At 48.3% G+C, this 26,950-nt stretch overlaps 1 protein-coding gene and 1 pseudogene across 1 annotated transcript in view; both read right to left on the reverse strand.

Annotated features, from left to right (window-relative positions):
• LOC141497169 (immunoglobulin lambda-1 light chain-like) overlaps window positions 1-26,950 on the reverse strand; it is a 316,494-nt gene that overhangs the window by 240,403 nt on the left and 49,141 nt on the right. The window lies entirely within an intron of this gene.
• On the reverse strand, window positions 1,993-5,050 carry LOC141497020 (immunoglobulin lambda variable 3-25-like; annotated as a pseudogene).

Consider the following 26,950-nt stretch of genomic DNA (forward strand, 5'->3'; position numbering starts at 1 on the left):
ATTACAAGAAAACCTTGATAAAATAACTGTACATGAAGATTTCTTTAAAGATTGGTTAAAATCTTTAGCATTACCTGCTTGGCTTTTAGCAATTATAAAACCTATAATTGTAATTTGCTTAATGCTTGTTATGTTCTTGTTGTTTGGACCACGCATCCTTTTGTGTTGTCAAAGATCTCTAGGAAACATGATCTCCCAGGCCTTTAAACGAAAAGGGGGAGATGTGGTATCATATGTGCTTCAAGCCAAGGGCTATGAAGGGTTAACACAGAAATAGCTATGTGCCTTAACAAGCAAGATGTACTTCAGAGCTTAGATAAGGGAGTAGCTGCATGTCTGAGCTAGGGAGGTGTACTCCAAGGTTCGGATAAGAAAGCACATTCTGAGAAAATACCTTCTGCACTGTTCTCAAAACACTGTTTGGTTCTCAAAACATTCACCTAAGACAAACACAAGGAAATGCATGTGAAAAAGTGCTTGCTAAAATGCTTATGTAAGTGGTTATGTAAATGAAGAGTATAAAAGTATGTATCCTGTGATCAATAAACGAACCAGCTTATGCATCACATTGGTGTCTGTCTGCATTCCTCTCCTAGTGGACTCAACAAGGAACATCCTAGGAGCCCCCATAGTAGTGACCAGAACACCTTGAGCCAGCACTGGAAGGGAAGCCTGGGCCCCTGGTTAGAAGACCAAAAGGACCCCTAAGGAGCTCCATGATGTGGCCTCCCTCTCCCCTCCCTGACTCAGCAGGAGCTGAGACACATCTGTTGGGATCTGTCTCGGGGACAATTCATGATTTCTTTGGGGATTTCAGGGACTCCTGGGAGATTTCCCCTTTCCTCTGATGTTTAGGTCTTTTGAGAGGCCAACAAGGTTTTCCAAGGGATTTCCACTTTCCTTTCTGTGGCATCCCCAGCATTCTCCTCATTTTCCCAGATGTTTTCAACTCCTGTGTACAGGGACCAAGGGACTGACTGGCATGTGGTGAAGTGGCCAGACTGCAGCTATCCCTGGGCATTGCACTTCTAGTCTAGTCCCTGGTATGATTAATAAGTCCATGGGCACATTTCTCAGGAGCTGGCCCACACCATCGATGACCTCCTGGCTATGGCTGAAGCTCTGGTCTGTGCTGATCTGCCAGTCTCTAGTTTGAGCCTCAGTGAAGAAACCTGGGGACCAAGGGTACAGTGAAAGTCATTGGAGTTGGAGATGCAGGGGATTCTTAGGAATGGACTGAAGGAGAAACATATTGGGGCTTCCCCAGGGTCTGACCTCAAACCCAACATATACATATCTGTGGTTTGCCCTTCATTCTTGAAGAAGACCATGACAAGAGGGAGGTGGTGCCACAAGAAGCAAGTAAATCAGATGTGAATATGGGGGGGCTATGCTAAATCACCAGCTTCACTTTCTTCTCTGCAACCATCTGGGCTCAATGGCCAGAAATGAATCAGGGCAATTGGACATGGCCCTGGATGTGAAGCAATCAGGGTTGAGTGATTTGCCCAAGGTCACACAGCTAGAATGTGTTGACTGCCTGAAGCTGGATTTGAACCCAGTTCTCTTGTTTCCAGAGCCAGTGCTCTATCCACTGAACCACTTAGCTGCCCTCACATCCAAAGTAGGTGCCTGACCACTGATACTGATTGATGGATTCCCAAGGGCTGGCCAGGGGTCCATAAACTTCCTGGGAAGAGGACTGGGAATGTGGGAGGAGGTCTGAGATCTTCCTGATCAGGAGACTAAGCTCTGTTCTGAAGCTCTGTAAGGGGCTCTCAGCCTGAGCATGTTGGCCTGGGGAAGTGGGAGCCTTCATCCTGGGATGGGTAGGGCCTCCCTGAGCTGCAGTCAAAGAAACAGCAGGGATCCTTGAGAGACCCTTGCAAACCTCCTTAATCACCCCTATAGGGGTCTGGCCATGGTTTTGCTGGTCCTAGTATCCATTCATTCTCCTAATACCAACCCAGCCTAGGAGACAGAGGCCATGTCTCACAGGCTCTTGGATATAAAAGGGGGCTGGGTCAACACAAAGGAGACCACAGAACCTGCAAGGACAGAAGAGCTGGGTCAGAGGCAGGGGTCTCTCAGTCCCAAGGGGATGCTGGTCTAGGACAGGGCGAAATCTTTCCTGTTACATTGTGGGGACTGAGCCTCAGGGAGCAGACCCTGGGAAACCTCACCATTGCAGACAATGAGGAGGGAGACCAGGAGAGAGTTCCAGTCCACGATCAAGATTCCTCCCAGAGCTCCACTGGGCTCCCCCGGGGAGCTCGCTCTCCATATTAATCTGCTCATGCCCTGGAGACCTGTAGGGGGGATCTCAGGTGTTGGTTGCCCCTGTCTGCTCCTGGGGCTGTTGTTATAATCTATGTGTTTTCCTGGTGGATGGAGAGAAGCCTCTGTGGTGTAAACATTGCCTTAGAAAAATAATTCCATTATGGGAATTCCTAAGGAAATACCTAGTCATAGAGTTGCCCATTTCCCAGCAGCTCCATTAGCTAAACCACAGTGCCTTCATTTTGCCTATTGGCCCAAATCTTCAAGAAAGATTGAAAGAATTAATGGAATATTTAAGACCTCCAACATCCAACTCTGAGGAGCTCCGTATTTTGAGGATTGATGGGTATTCAAATTGGAGCTTTCTTGAATGGAGTTGCTCACCTGTATTATCCAACAATCTATTCAGATTGTCTATGTGTGTCAGCCAATATAAAGTCTTCTCTCTTTTTTCTTTTTTAAGTTTTTGCAAGGCAAATGGGGTTAAGTGGCTTGCCCAAGGCCACACAGCTAGGTAATTATGAAGTGTCTGAGATCGGATTTGAACCCAGGTACGCCTGACTCCAAGGCTGGTGCTTTATCCACTACTGCCACCTAGCCGCCCCTGCTTTTACTTTCTGCCAAAGTCTGTGTCATCCTGACTGCAGCTGCAAAAAATGTGGCTTGTTTCTTGTGGACTTTTGAAGTTCCTTCTCACTGATCTGTGAGTTCTGTGATTTGTCTATTATATTCCTGGAAGTTTTCACTTTGGGATTTCTTTCGGTCGCTGATGGGTGGATCCTCTCCATTTCTCCTTTGTCCTCTGCATCTAATGTATCAGGGCAGCTTTCTTTGATAATTTCCTGGAAATGTGCTCTCCAGGTTGGATGTTTTTTTATTGTGCCTTTAGGGTATTCCAATAATTCTTCTATTTTCTACTTTAGATATTTTTTCCAATGAGAAATTTCACATTTCTCCTATTTTATAGAAAACATTTTTGATTTGGTTTTATGGTATCTTGATGTCTCATGAAGTCCTCAGTTCCCACTTGTTCAATTTTAATTTTTAGGAAATTTTTTTCTTCAGGGACCTTCTAACTTCCTTTTTCCTTTGGCCACTTGGATTCCTTAGGGAGTTCTTCCTCTGTACATTTCTGTGTGTCTTTTTCCTGCTATAGTTTTTCATGATTCTCCTGGCTTATTCTCATTTCCTTCCCCAATGTTTCTTCTGTATATCAAGTTGGCTTTTCAAAGTATTTTTTTTTAATTTTCAGGAAATATTTTTGGTTTTGAAACCAGAGCAGGTTTTTCTTTGAGGCTTCCCATGTAGCCATTTGGTCACCATTGTCCCCTTCTAAATTCATGCCTTGATCTTCCCTGTTACCATAGGTATTTTTGAGCTCCATTTTGTGTTTTACTCATTTTTTTCCTGCCTTTTTCTGATGAATTCTTGTTTTTAGGGGAGAGTTGGGCTCTGGTCCTGTACTGTTGGATCTGTGAGTCTTACTGCTGGCTTTTCTTAGACTTCAGGGCTGAGCTGCTCCCTTTACCTCTTGGAGAGATTAGTGGGGTAGGGGGTGGCCATCCTCCCTGTTGCCCCCCCACCCCATGGAGTTTAACTGCTGGCTTCTTGCCAGGGTGAAGCCTTGCAGCCGGGTTGCTTTGTTAAGGTGGTATCCCTGCCTGTGAGTTCTGGGACTGGGGTCTTTGGGTGGCTCAGTCCTGGGCAGAGCTTCACATCTGGTCAGCAATGGCCTCAAGGCCTCCTGGGAGGCTTGTGCTTAGGGTGGGCAGGTGGGATGGGGGCCTGAGGCTGTAAAGATTGCTCATTCACCTGGGGGCTGCTGGGTTGTAAGAGGGAGGGGCCTCTAGGGCAGATTGCCCTCAGCCCCCTTCTGTGAGGCTGCTGCTCTTGGACCACTCTGCTTCCCTACTCCTGGATGATTTCTGAAGTGGTTTCCAGTGGTTTGGAGAGAAATTTGGCATATTTAGAGAGTTTGTTACTCATTCATCACCTTGGCATAGGAGCAATCTCAGAAGAGCCCCAAATGGTCTTCCGTGGTGGGGGGAGACAGCGGAAAAGAGAGGCGACATGTGGAGAGAGGGGGGGCAGATGGGAGTCTGGGGCTGGGGAAGGAAGGTCAGAAAGAGAGGGTCAGTGTGGGGAGGGGGTCTGAGGGGGACGATGTTTCTGCCTCTGTCCTCAAAGGGACCTCTCTGGAGTACAGAAGGAAGGGCAAGTAGGGTTGAGGGGAAAGGTCCTGGGAGGGATTTTGTTTCACTTCCCCATCAGTCTGTGTCACTATGAGTATTACTACTACTACTATCATAGGACTGACAGTAATAATCGGCCTCATCCTCAGCCTGGAACCCGGAGATGCTCAGGGTGGCCGTGCTCCCAGAGCTGGAGCCAGAGAAGCAGTTGGGGATACCTGAGGGTCTCTGGTTAGTATTGTAAATCACCAGCACAGGGGCCTGGCCCAGTTTCTGCTCAGTGTGCATAGCTACTAAATCCACTGCAGGAGATGGAGGCCGTCTCTCCCAGACTCTTGGACACTGAAGGAGGCTGAGTCAGCACAGCAGAGACCCCAGAACCTGTAAGGACAGAAGAACGCATTGAGGCAGGGGTCTCTGTCCCTGAAGGGGCTGCTGGCCAAGGGCAGGACTAGGCCTGGCCTGAGACACTGCAGGACCTGAGCCCCAGGGAGCAGACCCTGGGAAGCCTCACCTGTGTAGAGAGCCAGGAGTGAGAGCAGCAGGGAGATCCAGGCCATGGTCAAGATTCCCCCCAAAACTCTCTTTCCCAACTGGGGCTGAGCTCCCCCAGGGCTCCCTTAAGACCAGTCCAGGCCTAATAGGGAGGAGGGTCCCCTCTCCCTCTATGCAAATCTGCTCCTCCTCCTGAGACCTTCAGGAGGGGCCTCAATGTGACTGAACCTGGTGCCTCTGGGACCTGGGGGCAGGGCTGGGCCAGTGACACAGAGGGAATTGTCAGAATAGGATGCAAAGAGTCAGATTGTGTGTCTGTCTATGCTGACCTTGTGCATCCTAAAAATTCCGATGTTATAGAGCAGTGTGCCTTGTACTATCCCTGGGAGAGTGTATTCCTGAGAAAGCTCCCCTCCCTGGACCAGACCTTGTGCTAATGATAACTTGTCTCCACGAGGAAGGTCTAACAAGGACAGGGAGGTGGAGGCCAACAAGGTAGATGCAGATAACAGCTTGGTAATTCAAAATGAGTGAATTGTTCTTCTCCCTTTCCCTGTCCCTGTTCCCAGCATGGACAGGGGTCCCATTGCCCTATATGAGCTACCTCATGTTCCCCTTTTGACTGCTTGTCTCTTAAGGATCAGCCCCCATGCAACTGCACAGTAACAGTTATATGACCTCATAGTCCCGAGCCTTGAATATCTTCAGTGAATTCATCCCTCGGACTCCAACTTCCACCTCTTGGTTCCCTGATTTCAACCCCATCATGGTCTCTGAGGTCATTTCCAACTCTGAGACTCTGGGGTCCGATCCCTTCCTCCCCAGGCTCTGTTGCAGATGCTCTTGGTCTCTGTCACTGTCATTAGGCTGCTTTCTCATGCTGGGCTGTTCCTGGGTCTGGGTCTGGGGGTGGGAAGCCCCCAGCTTGTCCCCCAGTGATCTCTCTGCCAAGGCTGCAGATGCTGCTTCTTCAGAGAAGTCCCTGCCTGTGTCCTCACCTTCCAAGGGGATTAATGGCCTGCAAGGAAGAAGGTTCTTGACTGTTCAGACAGACATGGGGTGGTGGTGGGTGGGGTAATAGCAGAGAATATTACTCAGGAAAAGGGAAAATCAACAGTAACCTTGAAGCATCCATGTACCTTGGGTTTTCTGGGCTGAAAAAAGCCAGTGGTTACCAGAAAAAATCAAGCAAGTTGATCTTGCCTCTTAGAAGACTCTAGGGGAGAAACTCAACTCATTCCAAGCTTTTTGACTCAGACTTGGAGAATCAATGAATTCAGAAAGTGGACCAGAGTTTAAATCAAAGTCCCAAGTCCAGTGGTGAGGGTGACATTGGAGGGACTTGGAGGAGACCATATGGAGCCAGTTGAAGGTTTCCCTTTAGACCATTTAGGACTGGGATGAAAGAGAGAAGAGAGGAGGGATCCCAGAAGCACTTGGGTAAGTGGAGGAAGAAGAGTGGGGGAAACCAATGTCATTAGAATCCAGGGTCCCCAGTCCCTTAGAGACAGACTTAGGTTCATCAGAACCTCTGCTCCAAAAAACACCTGGTCTTCACCAACCAGAGGAGAACTGAGGACATGCAGAGGACGGGAGGACTCTCCCAGGGACTCCAGAGGATTGTTCTTCATGAGAGAGGGACTGGTCTGTGTGCTGACAATTATCCTGGGAAAGAGGCTTGGCACACGGGGCACCTTCTCAGTGTTGGCAGTGGATGGATTTTCAACAACAAATGGAGCCATTTGGGTAGTAGTAACCTAGGGTGAGGAATTGGCCCTGAAGTCAGCATTGGAGGGGTCTTCTTGATCCAGGGAGAGGTGCCCAGGCTAGGGTAGGAGGGTCCTTTGTCCCCTGAGGCCCACAGAGCCTCTTCTTCCCTGCCAGTGGGTGAGCAGTGCTTCCTTCCCAAGAGACCCATTCAGTCTGTTCAGAGGAAGATTTCTATAAGGGAAGAGGAAACCAGACACATCATAGTCATGTCAGGTGGGCACAGGGATGGGATTCACCAGCCCAAGGTTCAACCAACCTGACCAGGTCACAGGCATGTCTCAGACTCACTAGTCCTCTGGTCTCCCTCTATCCTACCCCAGGGAGCTGGGCACCCACTGGGCTGGGAGACCCTCTTGTTGTCTTTGTCATATCCCTGATCATGGGTCATTCATGATACCCGAGGATGAGGGGGAGATCTGGTCTCTGTGGAAGAGCCGTGGTGGGCTTAGAATGAGACATAGAGAGACTCATGGGGATCCAGCCAGTGAGGAAGAAGTATGAAACCTGATGGCTTTCTTGGACAAGACTTATTTGTTCGAAAAAGAGTTTTTCTTTTCTTTTTTAATGGAATGGGAGGAAATTTAATTTTTCTTTTTAGTATTGGTAAGTGGGGAGGTTCGAGGATGTGAAATGGTGACTGCACCAGCTGATGGGGTCATGTTATTTAATTTCTTTTCATTGTTAACAAGAGACTCCCCTGGACTGAGGCGGATCAGAACATGCTTATAAAGTAAAACAATATTTAGCAATAAAAATTTTAAAATAATAAAAAAGCAGCCCCTGGAATTGCCTTTTCTTCCACTCACCTGGTCAGTCTTGGCTCAGTCTCTAATTTAGCTCCATTCATATTGTGTCCTCTCACTCCCTTCCTCAGGGCTGGGCCTTTCTATCCACCCTGCAGCCAGGAAAGGTTTCATGGGAAGGAATGAAGCCTCCTGGGCAGGGGCTGGACTCTCTGAAAGATGGTACAGAACCAACACTAGCATCCCTGCCCTGGATTCAGAGGGATTGGGGACCCTGGTCAAAGGTCAGGACTATCCCTTGGATTGCATGGGGAAGAAGCACATAATACCAGGCTAGTGTTGGTTCTTACCATCCCCAGCCCCCTTCCCCCAAAGCTGACTGATAAAATGAGTAAGGACCAGGGAGGAAGCACCTGTCAGGGGTCCACCAAGACCAGGGAGCCCTAGGGAGGGACCTCAGGGGCTGGGGGCCCTTTGACTCCTTGCCAGCCAAGCTGAATCTCCATCTTCAGGCCAACAGCTCCCTCTGGTGACCCTAGGCACAACAGCAGCTCCTGGGAGGGACAGGAGACAGGTTGCTGAACCCTGTGGTATCATTGGGGGCCCCTCCTCGCACCTGCAGAGAGAGTACGTGAGGTAGTTCTTGGAATGACTGGAGCCCTATTGACTCAGTCCACCATGATAGAACAGATGGAGATCTGGAGAGGGAGGGCAAGGAGAGCTGAGGTCAATTCATGGGATGACCTCCATGCTCGCTGTAAAGTCAAGGGCAAGATCATCTGCTGAGGGAAGAAAGGAGGTAAGGGCTTGAGGAGTGCAGAGAAAATGGGAAAATCTTCTGTGGGGTGAGGGGAAATGGAGAGTCCTGGGGAGAAAAGGTTTCTGCCTATAGAGCAGGGAGGCCTCAGAGGATGGAAGTGTGGAGGGGACCTTAAAGACTGTTCTTGAACATGATGCGGATGGAGGGGTCAGGGAAGGGGAAGGACCCACTTGTCACTCACTTCAGCCTCCCCTGCCCTACTGACGTGAGCCTGGGTTCCTCGCCCAGGTCACGGAGGCCCCTCCAATGTGTCCTTCAGGCCCCATCCCCTTCTCCCAGCCGGCCTCACTCTCTCCTGGTTACTGTGACCTCTAGGCTTGAATCAGTTAACTCCCCAATGGCTCCATTCATGACTGTGGCTGAAAGTCCATCCACAAACCCTGGGAAGGTACCCTCATGGGCCCAGCCCTGGGTTGGTGCTGGAAGGCTGGACTGTGTCCCTGAGGGAGGCATGGTGCTCTGTGGGACTGCTGCCTCCTCACCCTGGCTTCCCTGCCCTGGTCCTTCCATGGCCTGGGGGGTCCTCACTGAGGCACAAAGTTTTCCGGGGTCCCCCCTCCCCAACTAGAGGCTTCTACCACAACCAGCTGTTCTGAGAATCAGCTTCTGAGCCAGGGTGATCTCCTGATCCCCGAAGAGCCCCCGCAGCTGCTGGTGGGGATGGCCAGCCACCAGGCCCTTCCCCGGTTCATCTAGGGCTACACATGTCAGCCCTTAGCTGCTCTTTCCACCAGGTGCAGAATGGTAGGAGGCTCCTGCAGGGAGGACAAGCCTCCACAGAAAGGATACTGGCCCCTCGGAGACCCAGAGGAAACGGGTCAGAGGCCTGAATCTGGGAATGCCGTGTAGATCCTGGGCCAGCCCTGACTGAGGCCACTCAGAAACCTGGACCTTGCTCTCTATAAGAGAATCAAAGGAGGTGACGGGGAACACTACCAGTGAGCTCCTCAGGATGACCCCTTGGCCTCAGTCCAGGCTCCTAGAGACCCCTTTGGATTCCCAGTGGAAACCACTGTTTGTCAGCACCACTGACCTGGCCTCCCCAGGCCTGCTATCCAGGTGGGGTGGGGGATGGGGGCACTGCCCTTTATCAGACTCTTTTAGCCCAAGAGCCTCAGGGTCCATTCTAGCTCTCTGCCTTGACTCAAGGGGGGATCTCCCCCCTGCAGGGCAGACCTCAGCTCCCCCTGGTCCTGGGGTGCTTTCCTGTGCCCATGAGAAGGGGCACTCCCCCTTCCTAACGGCCAGGAACTTCTCCCAGGGCTCAGCCAAGGCAGCCAACTCAGACCTTCTGTGTGGAGAACAGGAAGCATCCCTCTCCTCTAGAAGAAGGGAGACCCCCTCTGAGCCCCGCTGTGCCCCAAGGCAGTCACAGGGAGATCAGAGGCCAGGCGTTTCCCATGAGAGGAGTCTGAGACTCCTCAGCCCCAGACAGTTCCATCTGGCCCGGAAACCAGCTTCTCCTCCTACTTCCATTTGCTGGACTCTTGGGCCAAAAGGATGCCCTTCCTCTGGGGCCCTGAAGGTCTTTCCAGCTCTCAACAATTTTCTGGGTGGGGGGTGTTCCTGGCTTCTTCCTGTAGGTGTCGGCCCTTCACAGAGACACCAAGAGACCCCCGAGATCCTCAGAAATTCATTCTGTGACTCAGGCAGGACAGGGTGGAGGAGGGTAAGTTTGGGGTGATTGGGTGTACCCCAGATGAAGCAAAAGGACAAGGAGGACAGAGAAGATAGTATTGGGAAGAATAGAGAAATGGGCTGTTGTTGGATGGAGAATCACACTTTAAAAATGCAACATTATTTATTTTTAAATCTGAATTGTCTCCCTCTCACCACCCTCTCCTCATTCCAGCCCTCTGAGGCTCTGGGTATGTCTGGTCTGGGGCATTTGTGGTTCCATCAGACAGATGTGATGAAGGCCTCCTGGGGGTCTGAACTGAACTTATGTTCTTCTTTTGGCCCCTTCGCTTGAGCCCATTTGACCCAATCCTCTCTGGAAGATCTCACTCCCATGGTCAGCAAGACCTCCAAGGCTCTGCCTCCTTCCTGGTCCTCCTCCCCAGGGAGATTATAGAGCCATGATCGGATCCATCCCTCACTCAGCAACCATTGGAAAAACACCTACTATGTGCTGCCCTCTGGCCTGGACCCTGGAGATGAGGAAATGCTCCCCTCCTTCAGGCACTGCCTTCACTCCCCAGCTCTGTGTCTCCAGCCCTGGTTCCTTCATGTCCTGGTGCCTCCCCATCCAAACATCCCCTGGGTGTCTTCCTTCTTTTTATTTTAAAAATTATGTTCTTTTTTTTGGAGCAAGAACCTTGACCCTACACAAACCTAAACACAAATATCTGGGAAGAAAAATTACATTCTCTCCATCTCAACAGGTTTTGTTAGATGTTACCTTATTCCCTATGTGTGTGTGTGTGTGTGTGTGTGTGTGTGTGTGTGTGTGTGTGAGAGAGAGAGAGAGAGAGAGAGCTAGTTACTTTCCATTTTATTCAATTTTTACAAATTTTTTTAATAATATGGAAAGATAGTTTTCAAGTTTCACTTTTGCTAACTTGTCTCCCTTCAGTCTCCCTCTGTCCAGGCCCTAAGAGAGCACACAATCTGATCAAGATTAGATTAGACAGGCACACCCATGTTCCCCATTACACTCTGCAGTGACCAGGGAAGACTTCATCGCAGTCTGACTCTGTGCCAAACCCAGAACACACCCTTCATTAGCTTCATGCTCAGGTTGTGCCCCAGTTGTTGGTGAGGGCAGCTTTGTTCCCCCAAGCCTCCTGCTTGGGAACTGGACAGGGATCCCTGGGTCCCTGAGAGGAATGTGAAGTCCTTGAGTAACACGCTCTGGTATCTGCTAGACCTGGACAACAGTATTACTGGTGGTGAGAGGTCCAGAGCTCCAGGCTCAGGTCATTGTGACTGACTATCCTGGGGACACCGAGGGTAAACCACAGTTTGAGAACTGGACCCTGAAATCAAGAGGGAGGGCACCCCTCAGATCATTGTTCTGCAGCCTTCCTCTTCATGTCCCCACCAGAGGACTTTGTGCTGACCTAGGTCAAGAGTGAGGAGCAGGGAGAGAGGAGGGGCCCAGGTCATAGTGGAGACAGGCCTGGGAGTTCTTCCAAAGACACCCAGCTGGGCTGGCACTCATGGACTCTCATCCTTCATGGTCCACAGACATGCAAATGTTCCCCACCCTTCACCACTTTCTGGTGCCCATGGGCTGGGGGGGACAGCAGTGCAGGTGTTCTGTTGTGGGGCGCCCTTGATGAGCAGGCATGTCCTGGATGAAGATCCAGACAAGGAGACTGAGAAGGAGCAGCCAAATGGTACAAAGAGAACCAGGTAAATTAAAGGTAAAGGATTAGAGGATCCTGGTCTTGGTCCTGATCCCTCTTCCTCTGCCTTCTAATCTCTTTTCCTCCCTCTGGGCACCCCCCCCCCCAATTGAGGGACAGACCCCAAGCCAACCCCTCCCCCTCCCCAGCTCAGGGAGGGCAGGGGCGCCCCAGGCCCACGCATGCTCACTGGCAGCTTCCTGCCTTCTCCCTTCCAGCCCCCACTTCCCCCCAGGCTCCGGGGTCTCCTTCACCCCTCTCTCTCCTCCCCTCCCCGTCCCCAGCCAGGCCCGAGCCCCCCCCCCCCCCCCCCCGCAAAGGCGGCCCCGGGTTCCAGAAGGCCCAGCTCCCCAGACCACTTCAGACAGGGTCTAGGGGGCGGAACCGTCACTTTTTTTTTAGGTTTTTGCAAGGCAGATGGGGTTAAGTGGCTTGCCCAAGGCCACACAGCTAGGTCTTTATTAAGTGTCTGAGACCGGATTTGAACTCAGGTCCCCTGACTCCAGGGCCAGTGCTTTATCCACTGCCCCACCTAGCAGCCCTTGAGCCGTCACTTCTGATTGGCTGCACAGAGTCTCGTGGCCCAAGAGCAAATGAAAGCTACATGATGTCATCGGTCAATGGACAGAAAAACCCCGCCCAGTATGGGCCCAAAGGGAGAGTCTGGGGCGACAGTGTTGGCCCTTCAGGGGCATCAGTCTCCATCAGGGAGGGGTGCCAGGCCGGGCCCACCCACATTCTCCTCCGGATCCACCTGGGCCCAGTGGCCAGACAGGAATGAGGACGCCTGGAGGCCAGGCAAGCAGGGTGAGGGACTTGCCCAAGGTCACACAGCTCATTAGGGTCAAGTGTCTGGGGCTGGATTTGAACTCAGGTCCTCCTGACTCCAGGGCTAGTGCTCTACCCACTGCCCCACCTAGCTGCCCCAAGTCTTGGCGCAGCTGGTAGAAGACTGTGAGAGGAATATGATGGCAACACCTATGGTGGCCGAATCTCTCAAGCCATGAGAGGGAGGAGAGAGGGGGGAAAAGAGAGCCAGTGGGGGGAAGGGATCAAATGGGGGTGCAGGGGTGAGGAAGAGAGAGACTCAAACCTGCTGGAAGGCAGAAGGAAAGAAACTGAGAGCTGGGGGAAACTGAGGTTTAGTGAGAGGGGCGGGGTCACTGTGGACAGAGAGCTCAAGCCCCTGGAGAACTTGGGGGGGATGGGATCACCTGTGCAGGGAGGAAGGGCCTTGCCTCAGCCAGAAGGGCCAAGTCTTCCTGCTAGGTGTGGGGGGATTGGGGACCAATGATGGGGAGAGAGAGATCTCTCTAATGAGTCTCTTAGTGGGTGACCAAGCTCACAGTGCAAATGTCTTCCTGTAGAACCCAGTTCAGTTCTTAGTTCACCTTGGACCACCCTGGAAGGGGAACCTTTCAGGTGAAGTGGCTTCAGAGGGAGGGAGTTGTTTCAGAAAGATATTTCCCCCATTTTTGACATTCCCCTGACCATTGCTCTGTTTGGCAAAAGTAGCAATAGATTCCAGGATCTCAGTCCCTGGGAGGACCTTAGGCCCAGAACTAGGAAAAAAGGAATCTGGATCTCCATGTAGCATGATTATCCATGTGCAGCTGATATTACTTTACTTTCTGTGGGGGGAAGGCGGAAGGGGAGGGGAGGAAGAAAACGTAAAACTCAAACCTTGCAAAAATGATATATTTGTTTTTCTTTTAACATTTTAATGCTTTATTTTCCTAATTTTCCTAATTTCAACAATCATTTTCCTCTCTTGACCACATGATAGGATAGAAAGGCATCATCGCAAGAAGTCTCAGCCCCGTAGAACTGGTCTCTTTCCTCTAGTGCAGCTTCCTTCTCTTCAGAAGGGAGAAAACGCCTCAGTCCTTTGTCATGTGTTGGTGATGGGACAGTTGGAACTAGAGCTTCTTCAACAGGACAAGGATGGCATTTCTCGTGGGTTCCAGTGCTGATAGAACACCACGTTGGTTCACTTCACTCTCTCTGCTCCCATTCAAGGATCCACAAGGCCCCGACTGACACAGGAGCTTCAATGTTCCTTTCCAAGGGCTCCTGCCTTGGCTACAAATGGAACTCCTAGCATTTGTGGAAAGTCATATGGAAGGCTCTTTCTTCTGGTGTGATGAGTCTCCCTTTTCAGTGGCGGGTGCAGATGGGGCTGTTTCACCCCTGGGTGCCCACCAGGCATGCCTCCTGGCATGGCCCCTACACTCCTGGATAACTGAACAATAATGAGGCTCTATACCTTCTCCGATTCTTTCTGCTGTTGTTCACATTCTTCCTTCTCAGCAGTCAGCTTCTTATCCAGGCAGAGTATTATTTCATTCTTGACCCTAAATGACTTAATTCAGTGCCATACCAATCAGAGGAACTGAAAACTATTTTACAGAGCTAGAAAAAAGAGTAACAAATTTCTTCTGGAAGAACAAATGGCCAAGGATATCAAGCGAATTGATGTAAAAAAAAATGCAAAGGAAGGTGACCCAGTTGTACCAGATGTAAAACTATTACAAAAGGCAGTCGTCAGAACCATGTGGTATTGGCTAAGCAACAGAGAAGTGGATCAGTGGAACAGACTTGGGGAGCCCTGGTCACAGGCCTGGTTCATCCCTTTGTCCCCTCCCCCCAATCTGACTGAAGAAGTGAGAAAGGGGGGCGACTAGGTGGCACAGTGGATAGAGCACCGTCCCTGGAGTCAGGAGTACCAGAGTTCAAATCTGGTCTCAGACACTTAATAATTGCCTAGCTGTGTGGCCTTGGCCAAGCCACTTAACCCCATTTGCCTTCCAAAATCCTAAAAGAAAATAGAAAAAGAAATGAGAAAGGGCTGGGGAGGACGCACCTGCAGGGGGCCACCCAGACCAGAGAACCCTAGGGAGGAACCTTAGGGACTTAAGGGCCATTTGACTCCTTGCCAGTCAAACTGAGTTCCCATCCTCGGACCAACAGCTCCCTCTGGTGACCCTAGGCCCACAGTAGCTCCTGGGAGGGGCAGGAGACAGGCCAGTGAACTGTATGGTATCATGGGGGGGGGGCGATCCTTGCACCTCCAGAGACAGCAGATGAGGAAGGTCTTCGAATGAGTGGAACGCCATTGACTCTTCAGCCGTGACAGAATGGATAGACATCTGGAGAGGGAGTGCGAGGAGGTCATCATGGGATGACCTCCATGCTCTCAGCAAAGCCGAGGGCAAGGTCACCTGCTGAAGGAAAGAAGAAAGAGGTCAGGGCTTGAGGAGTGCAGAAAAAAAGGGAAAATCTTCTATGGGCTGAGAGGAGATGAAGAGTCCTGGGGAGAAAATAAGGTTTCAGTCTGTAGAGCAGGGAGGCCTCAGGGAGGGAAGGGTGAAGAGGACCATTACTCTGTTCCAGCACCTGAGGAGTAAAATGGAGGGTCAGGGCTGGGGCAGGACCAACTGGTCATCCACCTCATGAGCACTGGCATGGAGGGGGAGACTCTGTGGGCCTTCCCTGCCCTCCTGCCCTGAACCTGGGCTCTTCTCTCTGGGCGAACACAACAGAATAAAGGTAGGTACATAATGACTAGTCTGCATTGCAGAGACAGAATGCATCCTGCAGGTCAATTGAAAAATTCCATGCAATTCCATAATACTGATTAAAAACACCAAATGAAATTAATGAGATTATTTATCAGTGAGATCAATGAGCTTAATTATTAGTGATGGAGTTAAAAATCTAATATGCATTCCATGCAAATTATTATCTTATTTTATTTTGTTTGTGAAAATTAAAACCTACTGGTGTCCTCATAAATCACACTGCAGGCTGCACTTTGGACAGTCCTTTTCTAGGTGAAGCATCAGCCTATTGAGAAAAAAGAATCTTTGCAGCAATGACTAAAAGAGAAATACCCCTGTGGTTATCACAGGACAATTTATTCCCTTTATCTTTATAAAGATGGATGATAGAAGCTTCCTTGAATTCTTTGGGTATAATCTGGAAAATTTCAGTCAGCTTTTGGAAGAGCAATGGACCCCCTACCTTGGAGATCTCAGCTGGAATATAATGAACACCAGTATTTTTCCATTTGAAGGGAACATTATTGTCATTCAAACCCTCTTCTTCAGTTAGAATTTCAGCTAGGGACAAATTGACTTCAACTAGAGGTAAATGGTCAATGACTTCAGCACTGACTGGTCTCTTAAGAACCCTTTGGAAATGTTTAGGTCCTCTCTCTAGGATCCTGTCTTTCTCACTAATCACTGTGGCTCCATCAACACTGAGCAGTTAATTTATACCAAAGATCTTTGGCTCAATAATTGCCTTCAGGGCACTTTGGATTGTTACTATCAGTATAAAACTGAATTTCATCTGCCTGCTTAAAATGGATGAACTATTCTAGTAGTAAACCATGTGGAAATCTCTTTTTTTTTTTCATTTAGAGAACGGGAATGAGTTTAGTTTTGAACTTGTGATAGTTAAGAAGTCTCTCAGAAACTGAGTTTGAGGGGTGGCTAGGTGGCTTAGTGGATAGAGTGCCGGCCCTGGAGTCAGGAGGACCTGAGTTCAAATCCAGCTTCAGGCACTTAATAATTACCTAGCTGTGTGGCCTTGGGCAAGCCACTTAACTCCATTACCTTACAAAAAAAAAAAGAAAAAAAAGGAAATTGAGTTTGAGATTGTCAATAGACTTGTTATGGGCAACTGGCAATCAGGAGAGGATCATACTGGACATGGATCTGAAAGTCATTGGTATGGCGCTGATGATAATATAATCTATTGGAGCTGATGAGATTGTTTCCAATTCTAACTGGAGAGCCTGGACCAAAGCCCCTTAACGAATGCAGAGAATGGTTCCCTAGATCTACCAAGATGAGTAAGATACTGCGATTCCTCTCTCTATCCATCTAGCTCATCTGTCTCCCTATCTGTGAATCTGCTGCTCTCTCCCACCTTTTCTATAGAAGTGGGTACACAGATGCTTGTGCAGATGTTTTTCTAGACAGTGAACATATCACTGGAGGACAATGTCTAGTACAACGTGTGTGCATTAGGAGGGCGGCGGCAGCAGCAGCAGAAATATCATAGCAACTAAGAGCATGTATGCAGAGGCTTAGAGTTTGCAAAATACTTTATGAATATTACCTTTTGTCTCCCCAAAATACATTAGGAGACAGGTTCTATTATTAGACCTGCTTTACTGACTGTGGAAATGACCCTGAGGAAGGTCATAGGATTTACCCAAAGTCACACAGTTATAAATTCACTGAAGTTGGTTTTGAAATCATATTTTTAATTTTCCCTGATTTTTGATCCTTCATCCTCAACCCCTTGAAATTGCCCAGAGAGGGGACCTCTACCATGAAGGTACCCAAATGTTCAATGATTGAATTTGTTGTGGGACTGGTATGGATTTGTCCATTGGTATGGACACTGAGTAGACATATCCAAGTGCCAAAGCCACTGGACCCAGATGGGTTGCATCCTCTGCCTCATTGATGGGGGTTAATTGAGGTCTGACTTGATGATGTTGACTTGGAAGAGGGGTTTCCTGTCTTTAGGAATGGGTATCATCCCAGAGGAAAACTAACACAGCCTGGTGGAGTTATGGGTACTTCTTCACAGGGGTGCAAACATGACCCAGGTACTGTCAGCAGCACAGGTCTGGATCTATGCTCACGCTTCCTTTCCACTCTTCTGGATGCTCGTTTCCACCCCATATGCCTGGAAAGTGTCCATGGGGTCCCTTGAATAAACAAGACTGCTCACTCCAAGAGCAAAGAGGGGCCTGGCTGTGGTAACCAGGACGTGATTCTCCCTGTCACCTCTTCTCCATCAGTTCCATCTCAAAGCCAGAAGACTAACCTGAAGCCCCTCCTCGGGACAGTCTCCCTCAAAGGCTGCTGGGAATAGAAGTACTGGTGGTGGTGGTGGTGGGGGTCAGATGACCAGGATTGAAAGCCTGTTTCTCTTATTTACTAACAGTGAGATTTCATGGATGTCACTGAAATTCCCCTGCTGTAGGAAAAAGAAAGATGGATAGAAACAGTGACAGAGACAGAGGCAGAGGTGGAGATCCCATAGGGTCCTGGTATCTTGGGGAGTGGGTTCAGAAGCTGGGGCCCAGGTGGAAAGCTGGGCCTGGGCTGGGAGAAGAGGTTTGGGTCTCACTTCCCCACTGACTGTATCACTGTGTTCAGCATAGTTATCAGGACTCCTACCATCATCACTCCCACAGTAGTAATCAGCTTCATCCTCAGGCTGGACATTGCTGATGGACAAGTAGTGATTGTCCCCAGAGCTGGAGCCAGAGAAGCGGTCAGGGATCCCGTTGCCCTTTCTTAGGACGGTTCCGTAACCATTGACCCACATGATAGGCTGAAGAGCCTCTCCTGGGTTCTTCCGGTACCAACCAACACCAGAATTGTACCCACTGCTCAGAGTGCAGGTGAGTCTGACCGTGGTCTCCAGAGATTCAAGGACAGACGGAGGCTGAGTCAGCACAAGTTTGGAGAGAGAACCTGGAAACAGAAAAACTGATTATTGGCTCTGCGCAAAAAATAAAGAATAGAGTGCTTTGAGATCCTCATGGGAGGCAAAGGAAGGGATGGAGGAAGAGGACAAATAGGTTCGTAGAACAGCTCTGACCTGAGCAGAAAGTGAGCAGTAAGAGGCAGACAAGAGGCCAGGCCATTGTGCAGGGGGCCTCAGAACTCTGATCACAAAGGAACCAGATACCTTTTATTCTTTCTCTAGAAGCCTGTTATGTGGGGTGTTTGCATGGATGGGGGTGGGGGCAGGATGCAAATCTGGGCCACCTCAACCCCCTCCCCCCGTCCTGTCTCTGGGGTCACAGGATCCACATGAAGGGCACGTCTTTCTGGGCAGGGGGTGGAGAATTGGCATCTCCTGTCCCATACAGCTGAGATCTCACATATGTGTGACCTCAGGGGTCCCTGACAGTTGGGTTGAGTTCTACCTGGAGTCACCAGGCTCCCCATTCTACTGTTAGTGCCTGCTCCTGACCAGACCCACAGTGTCACTTGCTGGCTCCAGGACCCCATCCAACCAAATGAGAAGAGGAAAGGCTCTAAGCCTCTGATATCTGAACTGAGGAGAAGAGCTAGCTTATCCATCCTTGGCAGCCTCCATTTGCAAAGAAGTTTGCTGCAAGCCTCTGGTGGTCTCCCTCTAAGCTGAGGAGAAGGTGGTCTGTGAGTCTCTGGCTGTCTCCGGCCAAGGTCAACCTGGGCTTCTGAGCCTTCAAAGAGCAGAATGGCAAAGACAAAGCTCCACCAGCTAGACTCCCCTTCTCTCTTCCTTCATTATGCCTGGGCCTAGGACATAGTGGGAAAGGATGAGTGGTCCCATGGCAGGAGTATGAAGTCCTTAGGTCCCTAGGATTTCTAAAACTCCCTTTCCATTCAGTAAGCCTTTCTTCTCCTTCTGTTACCCCCGAAGGTAGCTGGTGTTTTGTATTATGAGAAAGAGGGCCATGGTATTCTGGAAATTGAGTTTGGAATGTGTTGCTGACTGAATACAAAGGTCTCTACCCCAATAAGTCAAATGTATATACTTTTCATTTTTCTCCATAATTTCCCAGGTATCTATATCCCAAATCTCTCTGTTTTGCACTTTTCTGGCAGAAATTCCACAACTTTTTGCAGTTCGTTTCCTTTTTGATGACTCTGTTTTCCTCATGTAGATCCAGACACGGCCTTGCTCAGCAGCCCCTTACACAGCTTCTGACTGGACATGTATCAGACTGTTCTCACCTAGGAGAGAAGAAGGGAACAAAGAAAGGGAAGAAATGTGGAATTGAAAACATTTTAAAAATGAGTGTTAAAAATTATTTTTCTTAATCCCAATTGTCTCACAATAGAGCAGCGAGGTGGCACAGTAGATAGAGCTCAAGACTTGGAGTCAAGAGGATCTGAGTTCCAATCTAGACTCAGATAGTTGCCACAATTGCTGTGTTGAAACAGCAGATAATTGACACAATGTGCTGTTATTGAAAAATAATTTTTAAAAGAAGGTAAAATGGCGAAATTAACTTCACAGGGGGGAAGAAATAATACAGTGCTTCATGAATGCTTTTTTTTCAGTTAGAAAAATAGGAATATAATTGGTCCCCTTCCTTGAATATTGATGCTAAATGACTGACATAGGTGATCATTTTCTACAGACACGGTCCTTATAAAATCTAAGGAGATGGGCTGGGAATATTCCTGTTGTGTTCAACTGAAGCCATCGCCACCATCTGAAAATGTGACAGCCTTGAGAGTAGAAAGTGGGATGTTATCTGGAACATAAAAAACCCCAAAACTGTGAGGAAGCGATGAGGAACACCAAAAGTAGAAAGCAGCAATACCGCTTCATGATTGGTCCGTGCCAGAAAGGGGGACGATCCATGATTGGTTGAAGTGTAAGTCCATCGATCATAACCACTTTTGTCAGTAAGCGTTGGCGTCATTAACTCCCTATATTTCTTGGGACTGTCCTCCATGTCTGGAATGCTCTGTCCTCCTATGTCTGTCTCCCTGGCTTTCCTAAATTCCTGGCTAGAATCTCCCTCTTCAAGAAAGTTTCCCAATTTCTCTTAGTTCTAGTGCCTTCCATCTATTGGTTGTCTCCACTCTGTCCTATGGTGTGTTTGCACAGAGTTGTTTGCATTTTGTCTCTCCGTTAGATTGTAAACTCCTGGAATGGGTGATGAAAGGGTGCAATGGATTCAGGAGGACCTGAGTTCAAATCCAGCATCAGAAATTTGACAGTCCATAGCTCTGAGACTTTGGGCAAGCCACATCACCCAATCACCTCACATCTAGGACCATCCCCAGTCCTCCTGATCCATATCTGGTGACTGGACCCAGATGACTCTGGAAGAGGAAGTGAGACCCCCCGCCCCCCAATCCAACTCACTTACCTGCCATGACATCACCTTCCTAATGTCATGATTCTCTCTAAGAATGAAAGACAAACAACAACATCGAGCTCCTGGGAATCAGAATTCTCAATTCCTTTCTTTATGTTTCCAGAACTTAGAAAAGCTTGGAAGGGGGAGGGGTTTGGAGAGAAAAAGAATGAGTTTAGTTTTGAACATATGGGATTTGAGATGTCTATAGGACACAGAATTTAAGAAAACCAATAAACTAGATGTAGGAGACTGGAAATCAAGAGAGAGGAAAGTCACTTGTATAGATCTGGTGATGATATCATCCATTGGAGCTGATGAGATTGTTCCCAAACTAATCCAGGTAAACTCCAGAGCCTGTCCCAAGTGCTCTAATGAATGCACAAAGAGGCGTTCCCTAATTCTAGTGAGAGTAAGTCAAGATTTATCCATTCATCTAGTGTCTCTCTCTCTCTCATTAACCATATTAATTTATTAATTTCTTAGGCTAAAAATGAAATAACAAAAAGTTCATTAATCCATGAAGTTTGATTTTCTCAGATCTTACCTCTAACCTGCTGGTGGAGACCATTAAGGTCATGGCCACCCTAACCTGGGAGAGAGAGGAAATATTTATGCAAAAGCAAAGAATAGGGAAAATTATTAACCTCCTTTGTGGCCTGCCACTGAAGGCTGCACAATATCAGCTGACCAAATGACTCCACCAAGGCCATCATCCTCTGATGAATTGTTGTCTCTTCCAACAGGACAGGCTTCCAGGATTCTGTCGTGTCTTCTGGTGTTTGCAATTAATATGGGGGGATCCCCAGGAGGCTTGACTTCTTCCCTAGTGGCAAAGTGACTGAGGAGGGAAGGCTGAGCATCCTCTAACCAAATCAGTCTTCTTAACAGAAATAATTTTGAGAAACTTCTTATACTTTTACACTCTCTCTCTCTCTCTGTCTCTCCATATATGACAGTGTAGACATATAGACATATTGCTAGTCACCGAAACTCTGAGTACGCTTGGAGGTGAGAATCAGCATCACTGTAGTAAAATATTATAATGACGAATAGCATGGGTTCAGAGATTTAGAGTTTGCGGAATATTTTAAGAATGTTCTCTATTTCCCCTCAAAACCACGCTAGGAGACAGGTTCTGTTATTGTACCTATTTCACTGACTTGGCAAATGGCACTGAGAAAAGTCATGTGATTTTTCTGAAGTCACATATATGAATTCCCTGGGGCTGGTTTTGAACTCAGATCTTCCTGTTGTTTGATCCAACACTTCATCCAGAACCCCACAAAAACTGCCTGAGAAGGGAACCTCTCCAATGGAGGGACTTGACTTCAGTGACTGAATATGTTGTGAAACAAGTGGAGGCCTCACCCAGTGGTGTGGACCCTGAGTAGACCTACCCAAGGGACTGGAATGCAGAAGGGATCTGAGCTAGTGAGTGGGGAGAGTTGGAGCCTCATCCTGGTTTCTTAGGTGAGGTCTGTCTGATAAACGGGATTTGAGGGGAGGTTTCCAGTCTTTAGGACTAGGGATCATCCTAGGGGAAAGTTGACAGGACCTGGTGGAACTGTGGGTACTAGCTTACACAAGGGTGCAAACCTGGCCCAGGCCCGATTGACAGCTGAGATCTGGATCTATGCTCATGCTTCCTCTCTACTGTTCTTGATGCCCCTTTTCCCCATTAAAACTGTTTCTGGTCTCATGAGCACTGGAACATGTCCATGGGGTCCCTTGAACAAACCAGACTGCTCTCTCCAAGAGTCAAGAGGGGCCCGGCTGTAGCAGCCAGGACATGGTCCTTCTGCTCACCTCTTCTCCATCAGCTCCATCCACAAGGCCAGAGGCTCAATTGAAGTCCTCCAACCCCCCACCCCGGGACAGTCTCCTCAAAGGCAGCTTGGAAGAGAAAGCACTGGCTAGTGGGAGGTAGGGTGGGGGGGGAGATGACATGGATTCCAGGCCCATTTCTAGCATTTACTTTCAATGAGACCTTGTGGAAGTTCCTCATACTACCTGACTGTCAGCAAAAGAGACAGATAGAAGTAGAGGCAGGAGAAGGACCCAGACTTAGAGACAGCAGGCAGACAAAGACAAAAGGGGAGAGCCCACATGGCCCTGACACCTCAGGGGTGTCACCAGCCTGGAGTCAGGTGGGCAGCTGGGCCTGGGCCACCAGGGAAGGTTTGGGTCTCACTTCCCCACTGAGTGTGTCACTGTGTCTATTCATAAACACCACCAGCAGTGTGACCTGAGCCACAGTAGTGATTGGTCTCATCCTCAGGCTGGACGTTGCTGATGACCAAGGATCAATTGATCCCAGTGAGCAGGAAGGAGGCAGACAAGAGGCCAGGCCATGGTGTGGGATCCCAAGAACTCTTCTCGCCAAAGAGCACCAAACTGGGCCTTGGGCTCTGCCAGGTCCCTCTTGTCCTCTCCCTGAGACCTCATGATGGGGATTGGAAATTGGGGGTGGGGGTGGGGGAAGGGGCTAGAGGCAAATCTGCATCTTGTGCAGGCTCTCCTCACATAGAGGCAGGGTCCTGACTCTGGGGTCATAGGTCCCCTGGGGAGGGTGCATCTTTCAGAGGATGGGGATGGGGTGTGGGTATACCAGCCCAGCTGAGATGTTCCACATGAGTGATCCTGGGGCTCAGAGCAGCTGGAACCCCACAAGACCATAAAAGCCCTCACTCGGAATCTGATGAACACTTGAGATAATTCTCTCTTACATACCTTTCCCTTGATCCTAATTCCTCACACCAGTAATGACTGATCTGTAAACATGTTTATCAAAACATGTTTGTATGATGTTGACCTGCCTGTTGGCTGCTGAGGGGAGGGGGGGTGGGCAGGGAGGGTGGAGGGAAACTTTGTAACTTGATAATATACATGGACATTGGATGAAGATAAATAAATAAAATAAAGAACCACTCAATAGACTGTGCCCTCAGATGTCCCCAACTACAATTGAAGAAAGAAGGGTCACAGTTGATATTTCCCTGATGACTGTCCCAGTTTAAATTCAAGCCATGGGAAAGAAGAGAATTTCAGGTATTAAAAAAGATGTCTCTGACTCCCACCCAGATTCACTGGGTTTTAGGGATCAGTCTGAGGTTGCTCTTCAATCCTACGGCTTTGGGACTCTGACATTTGCCACTTATCCCTAACTTTAGTGGGAAAAGGAGAAGCTCAAACTGGTTTAGGAAGACAAATGTCAAAGCTACTTTGGAGTGTCAGGAAACAGACTGGGGAGATTCTCCAGCTCAGCAAAGGCCCAATCAGATGCAAGAGCTCTGGGAATTGCTTCATCAGAGGCTGTCCAACTTGCTTTTCTCCAACAAGCAGACTTTTCAAAATCAAAAATGTGTCCCTCATGGATGAGATCAAAAAGCATTTCAATCTTTTGCTCATTGAACAGGATTTTTGATGCAATTTCTGGTTTCGTTCACGTTGGAGACAGAGGAGGGCAGACTCAGTTTCTCTTTTATTTTATTAACAACCTTCATCCCCCAATGTCTCTTCTCCCTCAACAGCCTCTTCCCCTGAGGAGTTGATGTCTCTTCACAACCCTCCCCTTTTCCCCTTCGCTGACTGCTGGTTTGTCTTCCCCTCTGGCTTCAGTCTCAGCCCCTCCCCCTCTAGTGCTGGCTGAGTCTTCAAAGCCCAGTCTTCTGCCCTCTCCATGGTAGGGTAAAGTGATGCAGCCAGAATGGCAATGGAAGCATCCCCAGTTCATAGCAGAACTAGCTGCTCACCTAGCGCAGACTTTAGCAACTCTGCCAGAGGAAGGTCTTCAAGAGAAAAGGGAATTGAGACTGAAGAAAGGTAAAGTGCATATTGCAACTCATGCTATTAACAGTCCCTGTCCCAAATCCACCTCTCTTTGCCAGTCTGAAATACACATAAAAGGGTCAGTTATTATTGTAAGAAACCTGCCACTGGAGGACAGATTGCAAAGTCTGCTTAAAGTATTGGAAGCCACAAAACCTGGAAGTTGAGAACATCTTCTCCAAAGTCTTAGACATTCTCTGAAGAAGACAGACAGGATCCAGTTCCTATTGGTCCATCTCTGTCCATCTGCACACAGCGATCCACTGTCATCCCATCACTGCTCTGGTGAATACTGGGATCCAATTTTAGATCCGGGTAAAATCTCCTTCCCACTTCCTTGGAAGTAGAGAAAGTATGTTTGTGGTAGAGGTGTCTATCAAACCATTCGTTGAAAAGAACCTTCTCTCTATTCTGGTACAGGATCGTGCTCGGTCTTATTTTCCTTCTGGTCTCTAAAGCCCCTTGTCAACTTCTGGGTGGTAATATTCATGCCTTCTTACCTGGTCTTCTCAGATTCATCCCTACTGGTTGTCAGCCAGATCCTTGCTCTCCCACCTCAGTACCTGTGGCAGGCCTGTCTCTACTGCCTCGGTCTTAGGGGAGGGAGTCACAGTCCCTTGACAAGGTCCTCCCCAATTATGGATCTTGAACCTTATAGACATTGGGGCATTTCTAGAAACCCCTCCCTAAAGGTCCAGTTTGACCTGTCCCTTCCCCTCCCATGCATTGCTTGGTGTTCACTCCCTCCTGCTGCTATAGAAGGTTCTTGAACCCTGATCCAAAATTACATTTCAAAAAGATTAGTTATCTTACCTATGTCCCCATGCAATACACTCACTAATATCTTGTTAAAGTCATTGTCCGACCTCACTCTCCTGTGGTGCCCAACCCCTACACTCTGTTCTCTCTCATTCCCCTTTCTGCTGCTATGTTCACTGTGGCTGATCTGTGCAGTGCCTATATTTCCCTTCTGTCCAGCCCAGTACCTTTTTTGCTTTGATACGGGAAGGACAACAATGTATGTGGATAGTCCTCCCTTGAGGGTCATTTTTGAATCTCCTTCATATTTTTATCCAGTCTTGCATGATAACCTCTCTTCTATTGTCCTCCCCATAGGACAGTGCTCCTTCAGTATGTGGATGGTTTACTGCTTTGTTCCCCTGAGGGAGGAGGATACTGTAGAGCTTCTCAAATTCCTTGCTTTCAGTGGTCATGAAGCCTCTGTCAACTCTAAAACTATAAAACCTTAAAAATATGGAGTTAAAATAAAATGACAGAAAATAAGCGTTATATGTGAAGATTTATTCTTTCTTTGGATTTGCCATTTAAACCTTAAGGTGGAGACCATTATGAAAATGATCACACTGAACTGGGAAAGAATTAGACTTTTATGCAAAAACAGAGAATAGGGAAAACTATTAGCCTCCTCTGTGGCCAGACAATGAAGCTTGCACAGTATTAAGTTGCCCAAATGCTCCTCAAAGACTCTCATCCTCATACTAGACAATCTGATCTTTTGTCCCATCCTGGCAGGACCCAACTCCCAGCATCCGGGTCATCATCCTCCTGAGTTTGTGATTAACCTTGGAGGAGATGCCCAGGAGTCTTGATTTCTTGCTAAGTTGGCTAGGGGACTGATATGAAGACTGAGCACTCTCTAAAGAAATCAATGGTTTTAACAGGATCATAGTTTTGAGAACCTTGTTATGCTTGAGTGGGATAAAGCCTGAGATTTCTTCAGTAGAATATTACAGATTAGAAAACAGGTGAACTAGGTGCCCCCCTTCCCTTGACAAAGCAACTTCTGGGATGCTGGTGAAGAGTCAACTGATCTCATCTTAACTGCTGAAGCTGGATGTCCATTCAGTTCCTGGAGCTGAAGGGATAATCTGGTTTTGCTTTGAAATATATGCTCTTTTCCTTAGATTAATTTGCATGTCTAGACTGTAAAGATGGCGTTCCTCATTAATGAGGGTGGGTGGGTGGGGGATTGAGTTAGGATAAAGGTGATTCTTGAATTTTTTTCCTTTGTCTCAGTCTCTTGTATTGGGGCCAGTTCCTCGAGAAACAAATAAAACGTTCTCTTCATGCCTTCTCTTCATATCGAAATTTATTTAAGTGGCATTTGTTCCACACATGCTTAATTTCTAACTGTAAAGGGTGTCAATGTCTACTAAGTCTCTAAGACTATATTTCTGATTAAAAGGGAAAAAAAACTGGTTTCTCCACTCCTAAATGCTAGAAATATGAGTGTTGCCTCTGTGTTCAAAATTCCCAACCTGCCCTGCCCAGGGCTGCCTTTCTCCATTTCAGTGTTGACTTAGCCTGTGGCAATCCTTTATGGTCTGCCTTGAAATAATAACACCCAAACTTCCCTTACCTGGGTCAACAAATCACAAGGTAGGAGACCTCTTGGATGAGGAGAGAGAAATCCTAGGTTTGTTTACAAGCATTCTCTCTCCAGTCTAAGTGGGATTCTTATCAACAGGAAGTTGAAGCAAATATTGTGACATATGAGAAGATCATAATGTATAATTACATCAGCTCTATGAAATCTCATTGGTTACCTAAAT

The sequence above is a fragment of the Macrotis lagotis genome, chromosome X (genome assembly GCF_037893015.1).
Source record: "Macrotis lagotis isolate mMagLag1 chromosome X, bilby.v1.9.chrom.fasta, whole genome shotgun sequence".
In the NCBI taxonomy this organism is placed as follows: domain Eukaryota; kingdom Metazoa; phylum Chordata; class Mammalia; order Peramelemorphia; family Peramelidae; genus Macrotis; species Macrotis lagotis.